Consider the following 14,716-nt stretch of genomic DNA (forward strand, 5'->3'; position numbering starts at 1 on the left):
TGCAACTTTGATGATTCAAGTTTAGATGTCATCTTCATTGTTGACCCTATGGCACAACATACTATCAATTAGTGCCAAAATACTTAGCCATCATGGGAAGTCAGTTAGTACTACAACTGAGCTCTCCCTCAAGCAACAAGCACCAATATAACTTGTGCTACCAATCAAAAGAATGTTAACTAAGCTCTAGGGTAAACAAAGTTAGCCGAGCATTCCAATTTTAGAATGAGAACTGAGCAAGCAAAGCAGTATAAACCGAGCCAATAGAGTTTACTGAGTGATCAATGTGAACCAATCATCCAGAGTCAACCGAGTGGTAGATTTATCTGAGTTGACAATGTTGCCCAAGTAATCTGCATATCACCCGAGTAAGATATTGGACCCGAGTATCAACATTGAGCTAACTTGGTAATTATTTTTGAAACTATTGGATTTCTATTGTAGCTGACCTAATGCAAAGTTACTATTTGGATTGATATATATGAAATATATCTTGTTTCATCCAAATCATCATGAATTATGGAATTATATTATTCGTTATCATAAGAGAATATGGATAACGGAAGAGCATATTGATGAGGAGGCTACCAAGTGGTACAAAGGAAAAATAGAGACTCATCTATCACAATTTGGTGATCATTATATTATTCAAAGGAGCTTCACCGTCAAACAAAGTTGCAAAGCAAAGATAAAAATGTTGATTCATCATAACAAGTGTATCAGTCTCAAATCCTCTAACCAGGTGGACCTAAGAGTCCTTGCAAAATCTCTTAACAGAGTGCATATTTCACCATATTGTATAAGTCCTTTCACAAGGTGGACCTAGAAGTCCTACTTACTCTTAATCAAGTAGATAACCATAAGTGATCAATTTTGAGCCTTAATAGGCCAACTTTATTACTGTAGTAGTGAAACATTGTGGGTGTCATCCCCATCCTAGTTTTACCTTCTCCTTGGAGGGTTTCTAGGTTACCAAATAATTGTGTCAAAGTTTTATGGTGTTTTTTATTTTATTGCTTTATGTTCCATGCATGCAAGTAGATTAGTTAATCTAATAAAGTAGGATTAAGAGAAATAAGTTTTAAGTGGTTCCTGATTAAGAGAAAGCAGTACATATGAATGATATTCTATATACAGAAGAAAGAATAGAAGATATTTGCAGAGAAAGAAGTTCAGAAAAAGAAGATGCAACTATAGAAGATCTACTTGGAAGGAACCTCATTCTGCAAGAATAAGTCGGGGAATTGAAAAGAGAACAATAAATTCATTCAGTCAGGATATCTGAAGTCACGGAACAAAAGAACCAAGCTGAAAATGATAAAGAGATGAAAAATGAAGATAAAAGATTACTCAACACAAGACTAGAAGAAAAGGAAAATGAGATCTACCAGCTATCACTACATTGGGCAAATATGATAAATTGGCTTAATGGTGCAAATCGAGAAGTAATCAATCTAAGGATAAAAAATAATAGAGTCAAAAATGATCTTAGAGAAAAAAGAGCAGACCAATGAAAGAATAATGAGATCACAAGAAATCATGAATCAGTTGACTGAACTATCTCAGAAAAGACACAAAGGCAAAACAGGATTGTGTTACATTAAACAAGGAGAGTCAATACAACAAGGAGCTCAAAGGAACAAAATGCCTACATGCAACCATTGTGGAAAGATAGGACACTCATCAAACAGATGTTGGAGTAATGGAAAGTCAAAATTCAATGGAAATTGCTAGAGTTGCAATAAGCCTAGACACAGAGCAAGTGAATGTAAAGATAAGCCAAAGTTTGAAGGAAAATGCTTTACATGTAACAAGAAAGGTCATAAATCATCTGAATGCATAACAAAGAAATGGAACATTAGACCACGACTAGGAGTATTTATCAGTTGGGATTACAACACATGATATAGATGTTATCTATGAGGACAATATGGACACATTGGAGGAAATTGTGTAAGAACTCACTTCAAAACAAACAAACAAAAATCCTACCGAAAGATGTTATGTATGCAAAGAACTTGGTCATTTGGCAAGGAACTGTATGAATCAAGCTACTGTGAATACTAATGAAGAAAATAAAGGCAAGACTAAGATTGATGAGATCAAGACTCAAAGGAATTGGCAATGGGTAAGGAAATCTCCAGAAAGCTCAAGTCAAAACTCTAAAGTTGTTGACAACCAAGTCAATGAGTTGGGTGATTCAACCACCTCCAAATAAACATACAAGGAGACCATTGAAGCTGTGAATAAAATATAAGATCCTACATCATTTCCAGACAAGTAAGCAAGAAAGTCCAAATCAACACATCAGATGCACAAGGATAAATGGAAGAATTGTGTTTTAACCGAGTCAAATCTCAGTTAGAACCGAGTTGTCAGACATTATCGAGTTTCTATTCAGGCATAACCATGCAAGGTCGAGTTCTATGACTCAACCGAGCGAAGTCAGGTTGGCAATTAGTTTTAATTGAACTTCTCAATCTATAGTTCTTGCCAAGTTTGAATTTGAAGATCTAACTGAGTTATTTCACCTACCATAGTACAAATGATTTATGAGGCCCTAAAATTTGAATTTTTAATAAAAAGTGAAATGGTTTATTCTTTCACCCTTATTTCAGAGAGAAAACTATGGAGAGTGATTTTGAAACCCCGAGCGATCTAAGAGCAAATTTTTGAACTTAGTTATAGACAAGTATATTGATTATCAAAAGTTCTTCATTAACCAAGCATTACGGCAAGTTCATCAAGTACAAAGGTCAAGAAGGGTTCTAAAATGTTGGTCAAGAACACAATTTTCAAAGCACCTAAATTCAAATTGTACCCTAAAATTTTTGAAGAGATGGATCCCAAAGGAGCACACTCAGTCATCCCTCCAAAGGTACTTCTAATTCATGATATCAGGATTGTTTACCACTATTCAATTCAAGAGTTAGGTAATTTCAAGCTAGATTAGGCATATAATGGGTTGTGTAAGAATGGAGATTTGAAACTAGTACACAAGCATTTGGAAGTCAAGAGTTTAACTCACATCCTTCATATGTCAAGGATCTTTCAAATAAAATGGATTAGATACATATTGAGTAGAGTCCACTACTTGACCTTCTAGCTCGAGAAACTAGTCATAATCATCAAGAAGATGATCCATAAAGTTACTAGATATCCAATGTTGGAAAATTCTAAGGCAACCAAAACCCTAGCTAAATGGGATGACAGAGGCATGAAGCTGAATAATGTTACTGACATGGAAATCAAATTTGGAATTTGTGTCATAGCATATAAGATCTATAGTTCAAGTCGACCCAATAACATTCCTTGTGAAGAAGTTGACCTAGCATACAAAGTGGTGAAGAAAAACTTGTCATTTGATCTCTTTGAGTTGCAACCTATTCAGTTGAGCAAGAACATGAAGAGCATCTAAGTATCTAAGAACAATCCATGCAATTTTGGCTGACTTTTGATATGTTTATTTTTCTATGTGCAAAAATTATTTCCATCTAAGAAAAATGTTGTATGGAGGAAGGATAAACCTATGTTATATTAGGCCAATGATTTCATTAGTGAAATAGGTGAGAAATTAGATGGCATCATGGATGTATTTTTTAGAACTTCAAGGAGAAGATGAAAAATAGGTTTAGAATTCCCAAGCAATTGGTTGATGATTATGAGCAAGACATATATTTCCTAGTTGACTATGACAAAGTTCACATTGACGCGGTTAGACCTAGGATTGCATGGGTGAGGCCATTGGGTTATGAAGTTAACATTGATGAAACAAGAGACATCATTGAAGCTCTTATTAATAAACCAATGGATCCTAAGGCTACCTATTTTGGAACCTATGAAGAAGCCAAGACCATAATCTCACTTGAGATTCAGATTCCTCAAATCTTGAAGAGAGGAAAGAAAATCATGGAAAACCTTAAGAAGAAATTCAGAAAATTCGATGCACCTCTCATGCTTACCAAGGGTAGAGGTGATGATGTAGAAGAAAAATAAGAAGAGGAAGGTAATCATGAAGAAGAAGAGGTAGAGAAACCTCCAAAGAAGAAAACAAAGACACTAGCAAGAAAATCTACAAGCTCTTCTACTCGTGTGATTACTGCCACCAAGCCTAGGAAGTCAATAAGGAAATTCAGGCTTGATGATGAGGATGATGATGATGGTGAAGATAACACACCGATCATCTCACTAAAGAAGCCCCCACCATCTTTTGAACAGAGGTTGAAATCGATGAAGGAAGGAAGTGCCATGGTTGATTTCAAATATTTTAAATATGAATCTAGAAATAAGGAGCGACAGAAATAGATTGAAGATGCATTGGTGGAGAAAATGGCAAAGTGGAAATATGAGCCCAAAGGGCATGCTCCCGAAGCCCCACTGAACGTTGTTTCTCACCACTGGACTAATGCAATCAAAATAGAGTAGGATATAAGAGAATAGACTCTAAGGAAGATAATCCCAAATCTCTCTGCGAAGGAAATAAAGGAGGCAATGTTAAAGTAGAAAGACAGACAGACTCCTAGATTCAAAACATTTCAGATTCTGTCAAATAAAGTTGAGGATGTTGTACAGTCCACATCCAATATGTGGAAAAACATTTTTGATCTAAATGATAAGAAGGAAGAGGAAGATCTACCAGAGGTTCAGACCATTGAAGAATCTTATCTAGAGATGATAGCAGCAACAATTATGGCATCTTTCCAACCTCTCCAAGCCAAGGGCCTATCTCATCAAGTTATGAGTTATAGTCTATCGAATTGAACACAATTCAACTGAGCGGTAATGAGAAGGAAGAAAAATAAAAAGAACTTACACCTTCGTTGAGTGCAAATAAGGTAGAAGAGGAGAAATAATATCCTTCATCCACCCTAATAGTAACCAAGCAATAGGGCTCTAACTACTCCTGGGGCAAGATTACCCAAGCAACTACCTATCAAGGATGAGGATACCGCTAAAAAAGAAGATAAAGAAGTCAAGCTTCAACCAAGCAATGAAGAAAAGAGTATTGAAGGCTAAGGGAAAGAAATCATACCTTCATCAACTACCAAGGTCAAAGGAAAAGAAAAGAAAATTGATGATATTGACCTAGATAAAGTGATTGTGATTCCAAATTGGGATCTATCCAATCTCTCTGCTAAGCAAATGGATAGCATCTTGTGTTCTATTAGAGTCAGGATCTTCCACACAAGCTTGTCTACGAGGGTGCCTAGGTGGAGTTTCCAATTGTACGAAGCTGAAAGAAGGATGACTACCTTTATCAACTTGGAGCCTAGTCATGACCAACATGTAAGGATATGTCTTCATTTACTAGGATGAGAAAGTGTTTTAGATTTGAAGCTTGTAGGGTCAAGAATGATCACTTGTCAAAGATAGAGTAAGCAAGTGGCTTGTTAAGAGTTCTCAAGCATTTACAACAATAGTGACTTGAGTTGAGAGTGAGCAAGAAGATCGATAATAATTAGCTAGCATAGAAAGGTAATCAAGTTTCGACAAGTGACCATTAATGATAATTTTTAGCTTACATTTGATAGACTAAACCCATCTTTTTGACTTAGAAAAATACCTAACACTAAGATTCTTGACCAAGTTTAAGCAGGACAAAGTCATAACACCTAGATCAACTAAGACACAAATTTAGATTCAGTTTTGGAGGCAACATAACCCATGCAATACTTTTCAAAGAGTCAGGCAATATTAGCACAACAAATAGTATCGTATGACAGACTTTACAATAATCAGGGGACACTTTTTTCTCAGGTGATACTTTTTCTTAAGGAAGACGATACATTTCACTATGGCCAGACAATACAACTTGCAGTAGTCAAGCGATATGATTATAGGAAAATAATGTTGTATGATATTTTTTTAGAATTTGTACTATAGTGTACTAGTGAATTGTGAAAAAGTGCAATTTTGATCAAAAAACTTGTGTTTCGATTTGACAATTGAATTATTTTTAGATCAAAATATTGTGTGGACAGTCTAGGATCTCAGTTTATGTCAAAAAAAAAGTATGGTTTATAAATAGTAGAGGTATTTTTCATGTCTCAAAAAATTGAACAAGGGACAAAGCAACCTTGCCAATATGCATTTGTGATATTAGAACAGATTTTTACCGATGCTAATGAGATGTTTGATTTGTGAGAACGTTTACACAGATCCAACACATTCAAAAACACATGCCAAGAAGATCTACCTAAGGGTCAAAGTTCATTAGTCAACAACTTGGCCCACACTAAGTTCCCTTTCACCTCACACCAAGTGGTTTCCCACAAGAGATATTGGCTTTTTTATGGAGATGCCATAAGCATAACCAAGGGGACACATATGGTGAGTGTAAAATCTTGAGGTGATATGAGTAATCCACTAGGATTGATCCTTGCACCAAGGAGTTGAGCAGTAAAATAAGGTAGTTACTAACCTAGAGTGTTTAGAAAGGCTTTCGTTTGTAATACTCCTCTTGCACCAAATTAAGGGACACCTTACCTTGTGGCAAGTAACAGACCTCACGGCCACAAGAGTACCTTAAGCATTCTTGCCTAGCATTTTCCTCATGGTCTCAATCCCACAAGTACTCACACTAAGTGAAAAAAAGTACCATGTCTATCAAGGTTTTGTGTCCTTGATAGTCTTGAGTTTATAGTGGGTTGGAATAGCCGGGTTCGCTTGTCCCCACTTGGGTCGTTCCTCTTGATTATTCAAGAGCAGGCCCTCTAAAGGATTCTAGACTAAACATATTGGATCCACTCTTGAGAGTCAAGATTTATTATTCACCTCAAAGGTGAAGATCATACTCTCCGATCTCAATTGTTTCCCCCAAACATGCCAAGAAGCTTAATTAATCCTCTTGCTTTCAAAATCCAAAGGTGGGTCAAGATTTATGATTCACAACAAGGGTGAACAACATACTTTCGTATCACAAAGGGATCCCAATTACAAGTTTTATTTGCCTAAGAAAGGAAAACAACTAGTAAAATTACCACACATAAAATAAAGAAAATACAAGCACGAGTTTGGTTTTTATGCTTTTAGGCAGCCCTACAAACAAGTGTTAGTAGCCTTTGTGCATTTGAAGCTTTGACATGCATTCTTTTAAGGTAAGTATGCAAGTGTTTAAGGCAAAAACCTACAAGCACAACCGTTAGCCCAACAAGAGTTGGTCTGAAAATAACATAAAAAAATTGCAAGTAGACCTCTATTAGACTATAAATGACCCTAAATACTCAATAGACAAACAACAACAAACTGAAAAACTGATCAAAACACCCAAACAACACGCAGTTTCAGGTTGGGCAATACTTTATGTTGGAAGATTATCATACAATACTTTTCAGTATACTCGTACAACACTTTTTCTTGGTGCGATAATTTTAGCTATAGCCATGCAATACTACTTACTATATTGGGGCAATATAGTTCAGTATGGGCATGCAATACTTGTACTAAAAAAGTATCATCATACAATGCTAACAAATGTCGTATGATACTAAGAAAGTATCGCCCGATACTTGGGACTATAAAAAAGATAAAGGAGCAGAAAAAATGTAGAAAATATAGGAATAGATGCGTATTAGGAACAAAAATAGAGTGTTCTACTCCATGGTGGGTGCCAAAAATGTACACTTAGAAAGTGTCACATCTAAACCCTTATATTCAAGTGATCCCATGAGTTGGAGTTCTTAAATGTTGGCTTAAAGCTCCCTATCCATGGAGTGCAAAGCTGTGTTTTGAGTAGTATGAATAGCTCTCAGCCGAGCCTTTAGGACACAACCCTTGCTAGTAAACCATGCAATGGGAGGTTCTTAAGACGAGCAAGAATGCAAGTGTCCACAAGAACTCTCAAGTTTATGCAATGCAAATATGAACTGAACTAACATGAGATGCACAATGCAACTATATTAAGCAAATAATAGTATTACAAATATATACTAATTAAAGTAGATGAGCTAGATTATTGCAAAAAAAGAGGAGCTATACTATATGAATCTAAGCTAACATGCCATGGTATGAGAGAATTAGACGAGAAAAAAAAAAGTTCTTCAAGAGCTCTCAAGAAGATTGACCTATAAACCTACAACATAACAATACTCAAGAGTGTGGATCATTTGAGAGGGGGAGAGCTCTTTCTTTTAAAGGTATACAGGCAATGGAGATCAAAATCAAGATGATGGATGATCAAGGGTGGAAGTTGACTTTAGGCATGATCCATGTGCAAGAGAAAGTCAACTAGTGAGAAGAAGTTGATTTTTCATGTGAGACAAAAAGCCTTTTCTTTTAATTTGTAAATAGAAAAAGGACTTTATGTGTGCACATTGAGTGGGTTAAAAGAATGGGGTCTTTTATTTAATCAAAAGGGGACATGTTCTTTTAATCAAATATGAGCTTAGGATATTATAGTCAAACTATAGGTTATAACCAAATTAATTGATTTTTAGCAATTTGGTCTAGGTAAATGATTAATTAATTTAGCAAAAATGTTGAGAAAGGGGGCTAATAGTCTAGATGACTATTTTTAGGTGATTACAAGAGCAACATAACTATCCAAAAAAAACAAAGAAAAAGAGCTACAAGTTTTGGCAAACACCAGTGAATGGAAAAGATATCTTTGGAGAAGAAATAAGAAAAGAACAAAATAGAATTGAAGGATTGTTAATCCCAATCGAAGTAGCAACATGCATAGAAGCGTTAGAACCTAAGGGAATAGTAATAAACAAGGAGCAAAGGACATAAACAAAACATAATGGGAGCAACCAAATATGGGAAGAGTTCGGGGTTCTAGATGACATAAATAAAGCAAGGGAGATAGAGGAAATCAACGAATTAGAGCAACAAGTCAAATAGCCCAAAGGGCAAAGTAGAGAAGAAAAGGAAGTAGAAGATCATATACTTAAAGAATTAATAGAAGAAGGAGAATACAAGGAAGAAGAGATAAATGATCGGTACTCAATGGACAATCTGGGCATCTCTATAAATCAAGAGGATTTTAGAACACCGAAATGTGACAAACGAAAAATGAAGAGAAGAAGAAAATTGTTAAAAGATCTAAGAGAGGTAGATGGACAAGCAAATGAGAAAAAAAAAATATTTGAAGTTCTAAATGTAGGGAAGGGGAAGAGCCTTCCCAATGGTCAATGAGGATTACAACTTGGAATACTAGGGACCTAAACGCTCCTAGTAAGCAACGCTTGTTAAAGTGTAATCTCACTTTATTTGAATCAAAAATTACACTTATACAAGTAACAAAATTGAATAGAGTAGAAGGGGATAAATTATAAAAGAAATTAGGTAGATGGAAAATAGAATTCAAAGAATCAAATGGGGCTTCAGGAGGATTAGGAGTCATTTGGAATTTGCAGAAAGCATACATTAATACTATAGAATAACAACTAGATGGGAAGTAGAGTTTTTAGTTACAAACATAACCTTCAACTAATTATAATCAATGTATATGGACCTACACAAATAACAGATAAGAAAAGGTTATGGGATAAAATCAACACATTTATGAAAAATTACCCTATTGAAAATATTGCCATTGGAGGAGATTTTAATGCAATTTTGAACTTAGATGAAAAATATGGAGGAACTCAAGTTGTCACAAGAGAAACTATGGAATTCAGAAAATGGATAGGGGATAATAAGTCACAAGAAATCCCAACCAGTAATGGTATGTTCACTTGGAACAACAAAAGGAAAGACTTCAGTTATAGAGCAGAAAAACTGGATAGGTTCTTCTTTAAAGAAGATTTAACAAAGATGGATCTAACAATTATAGCAACTATTCAACTGATAGCAGGTTTAGATCACTATCCGATTAGAGTAGAATTTATAGAACCCAAACAACTATCCAGGAACCCCTTTAAATGCAAAAAATTGTGGTTTCTACATAATAACTTCATGGAATGCATCAAACAATGGCGGCAAGAAGGTAAATTTATAGGTTCAAAAATATATGGTTTTGTGTCAAAACTGAAAATAACCAAAGAAAAAATATTAAAATAGAATAAAATTCATTTTAATAACATATTCAAAGAAAAAATTGAGACTAAAGAAGAACTTAAAAATTTAAATGAAGAGGTAATTAAAAATGGTATGGATAATGGAAAATTCCTTAAAGAAAAATAATTGTTAGCTAAATAGGAAGAAATATTAGAAAAAGAGGACCTATTTTGGAGGTAGAAATCAAGGGGAAAATTGCTAGCAGAAGGAGATAGAGATACTAATTTTTTTCATAACTCTATCTTGAATAGAACAATTAACACAATATCAAAAATAAAGATAGGGATGGAAATATGGAAGACAACCCCTCTAAAATAGCAAAAATATTCATAAATTATTATACAGACATTCTCAACAACTTTGATTTATCCAATCAAAATGTACAAAAAAAGTTGTTTATGGTGATTCCTAAAGTGGTCATAGTTACAGATAATTCAACTATTAATAAAGCTTTCTCCTTAGAGGAAATTAAGTCTGCCCTTTTTAATATTAACTCAAAAAAATCACCTAGGCCGGATGGGTTTCAAGCCTTTTTCTTTCAAAAATGTTGGGATATCTTAGGGGAAGAACTTTGGAAGGCAATTGATGAATCCAGAAATGGAGGATCAACACTAACATAAATCAATCACACCTTTCTTGCTTTAATCCCCAAAAAATCAGCCTCAAAGTCTCCAAGCGACTTTAGACCTATCACACTATGTAATACTATATACAAAATCTATTCAAAAGCATTAGAAAATTGGATTAAAGTTATTCTCCCTAAAATCATCTCAGAAGAGAAAACTAGTTTTGTACTAGGAAGTTCCATTCTAGATGGGATATCACTAATTTAGGAAACCATTCACTCAGCGAACCATAATAAGGAAGCTTATATGTTTATGAAACTAGATATGCAAAAAGCATATGATGTAGTGGATTGGAGATTTTTATGTAAGACTTTAGAAGCTTTTGGGTTCTCACGCCAATGGATCAACATAATATTTAATTGCATCTCAACACCAAAGATTTCTCTACTAATCAATGGAACCCTAGAAGAATTTTTTAGTATATTGAGAGGTATTCCTCAAGGAGATCCGATTTCACCCTTATTATTTATAATTATGGATGAAGCCTTTGGGAGATTAGTAAAGAAGGCACAAGAAATTGGCAAAATTAGAGGAATCACGGTGACATAAAATGTCCCTAACATAAGTCATCAGCAATTTGCCAATGACACTATTCTCCACGGAGTTAGCACTAAGAAAGAACTACAAAATTTCAAACAAATCATTTTACAATATTTAGAAGCCTTGGGACATAAAGTAAATGCGAAAAAATCAAAAATATTCTTTCTTAATATGACAAGAGAAGTGGAAGATTTTATATGTAATCAGATGGAATATAAGAAAGGCACTTTCCCATGTAAGTATCTTGGGATCCATTTAGAAAAAGGATCAAGGAAAAATGAAGGATGGAATAATATTTTAGATAGAATTGATAAAAACAAATAGAAACACGGAAATGAAAGTGGCTAACAAAAGCTAGTAGAGCAGTTAAAATTAAATCCATACTCTCAGCTATTCCCACTTACCAATTGTCATGCCTCCCTTTACCTAAGTTCATTAACAAATAAATGGAAGGAAAGCTCAGAAAATTCTTTTGGAGTGGAACTTAAGAAAAAAATTAATCAGCCTATTTAAAATGGGATAGGATATGCCAACCAAAGGACCAAGGGAGATTAGGTGTTAAGAACTCCAGTTGGCAAAATGAGGCATTGGGAGCAAAGTTAGTATGACAAATGTACCAAGAAAGAGAAAGAAAATGGGCTAGAATTTTATATAATAAATACTTAAATATGGAAGATCCAACATCATTATTTAGAATTAGGAATCCACCCTCAAGATCAGAAGCATGGAACTTCATTGTAAAATGTCAACCAATGATTAGCAGTTTTATTAAATGGGACTTAGGAAGAGGAGATGAAGCTCTATTCTAGAAAGATTATTGGGACAGACAACCCCTCCCCGCCCCCCCAAAAAAAAAAAAAAAATCTCTAATAGGGTAAAAAATGTGTTTGTTAACTTATGGGGTTCAAAGGTCTTAGACTACAAATATATTAGAAAGGAAAATGGGGAATATATTTGGGAATTAAAAACTTTGGAGAATGTAGATATTATACTTATAGAAAAAGAGAATTATGAAAACATCCTAAAGCATCAGCAGGTGAATCTCAAAGATATGAAAGATAAACTTATTTGAGGAGCTTCCAAAGATGGATATTACAAAGTCAAGTAAGGATATAATCTTATCATTAACTCACAAAGATGGGAAAACATTAACATTCCTCTCAAGTTATGTTGGGATCCAGCATGCCTACCAAAGGCAATAATCCTCCTATGGGCTACAATGCAAAAAATAATCATAACAATAGACTGACTTACAAAGATGGGATTTGAAAGCCCATCAAGATGTTGCCTTTGTAAGGAAAGCTCTAAGATAGCGGAACATCTCCTTTATAACTATCCTTTCACTAAAGAAAGTTGGTATTGGCTTCGTCAAAAACTAAGTTGGACCTCTCCTCTTCCCGAGGACCTCCAGAGTCATCAATTAGGATGGAAAATAGAAAACAACTCTAGCATTTATGGAAAATTATGGAATATATCCCCAACTATACTAATGTGGGAAATATGAAAAGAAAAGGAACAGGCGCATCTTTAGCAACATAGAGCTGAGCACAAACTCTCTTCTTAACAAAGTAGAAGCTAGTATCATAGAAGTTACGAACAATTATTTAAGAAAATTTGTCAAAATCAAAGGGTCATTCTTAGAATGGGATGGGAGGCTGAAAAAGAATTGGACCTTTCTAAACAATCCACCATTAGTCCATGAGAAAAAAGACTAAAAAACAAGGAAAGAATGTAAATGGGAAGTGCCACCAAAAGGCTGGATGAAACTAAATTTTGATGGAGTATCACGAGGTAACCAAGGGAAAGCAAGAATAAGATGCATTATAAGATCATATATTGGAGAACGAATCATTAAAAAAGCAAAACCTTTAGACATTTGTTCAAATAGTATAGTGGAATTAGAAGCACTTAAGGAAGGATTAGATCTAAGTTTAAAAAAAAAAAAATTATAGAAGGAGACTCCCAAATCATTATTAATGTCATTAGAGAGCATAAAACTCTGAATTGGGTGATGAAATCAAAACTTGAAAATGTAGTTAGCTTAATTGATTAGTTTGAAAAAACTAGGTCTCAACACATATATCGAGAAGGCAATACTAAAGCAGACATCTTAGCAAATAAAGGAGTTGAAGGCAAGGATTTTATCCTCTAAGTCTCAACTTAAGACTTAGTCTTGTCACTTGAGGTGTTTATTTATTTTCTCCTTTTCCTCATTTTTAGGTTTTCACCTTTTCTTTTCGGTTTATCCTTACAATATTGAAATGAGTGCTCAAGTTAAGGAGTTTCCTAATTTTGAGCATTAAATTATTACTTTGGCAATGCAACCATAATCATAAATTTCTTAGGCCAATTAGCTTGTCTGGTCATGATTACCTGTTGGGTGACATGTTCTTCCCTCTCCACATTTTCATTTTAGATCCTTCTACAACTCGGGTTGTCTAATTATTCTAGGTATTTTAGCCATTTTTATCACTTTGGTGTCTTTTTCCTTTCATAGCTTCCCCTTCAAGTCGCAATGGAATCGACTGTATCAATGTTTCATTCGTTGGAAGTCAGAACCATGGCTTTTCGGGGATCTATTAAGCTTGAGAGATAGAATATGATTTTAAATTCAATTGATGATGTGTCTGGGTTTACTATGAGTTAGGCTATAGGAGAGAAGGCCTTCAATTATGATTTTACCCGGCATACCAATAGCTCAGCAATTAGTTCCTTCATAGGCTACCTAGCTAAGGCTAATATAGGCAATAGGGAGATTATCTAGTTTTGCTACAACATTTTTGACCCTACCTAGCTTGAAGGTTTGGAGAATGATGTCCTTAGTATTGATCAAAAGCTTAAAATACTGCTGCTTAAAATTTATATGGCTCTTTCTCCAAGCAGCCTAGGGCTTGCCACTATTGCTAGGAGACCTTCTATATACATTTGGTATAACATCCAATTCTTCTTGGTTTATCCTAAAATTGAGGCTAGCATCAACTTTTTGTTACGTTGGAGGGGAATTGTAGAAGACCAAAGTAGGGAGTGGCTTGTTCATTTCCTTTAGATGTTCGAGGCCTATATTGAACCTAGTGTAGTTTTGGATGAACTCAATAAATTGGAGTTCATTTTGCCCAATATGTTAAAATATAACAAAGAGCAAATGGAAAATGTGTCTCCCCTAGGATCTAAGGTGGATGACTTGGATAAAGATACATATATCATCATGGTGTGCTAGAAGAATGTTGTGGAAGATTATCTCTCCATTATCTAGATGGACGTTTTTGCTTCTTTTGATGGTGGGGTGCCCTCCTCTCTTGCCTAAGGTTTGCTTTTTCTTTGTTTCTTTTTGGTTCTCACAACTTGATGTTTTGGTCTCTCTCATAGTGGCATCATTGTTTCCCTATTTTTTTGTCCTATAGTTCATGATAATGGACTCTATTATATAGGTCTTTTCTATTAATCCAAAGCACTTTTTGTCCCTGTCTGGATTCTCCTATTTTTTTGTTTGATTTCTGTGATATGGTTCTTTATAGTTTCCTTATCTCTCTGATTGATACTATTATCTATAA

This window comes from Cupressus sempervirens, chromosome 10 (assembly GCF_028749045.1).
Source record: "Cupressus sempervirens isolate cs-2001-9-10 chromosome 10, ASM2874904v1, whole genome shotgun sequence".
Taxonomy (NCBI): domain Eukaryota; kingdom Viridiplantae; phylum Streptophyta; class Pinopsida; order Cupressales; family Cupressaceae; genus Cupressus; species Cupressus sempervirens.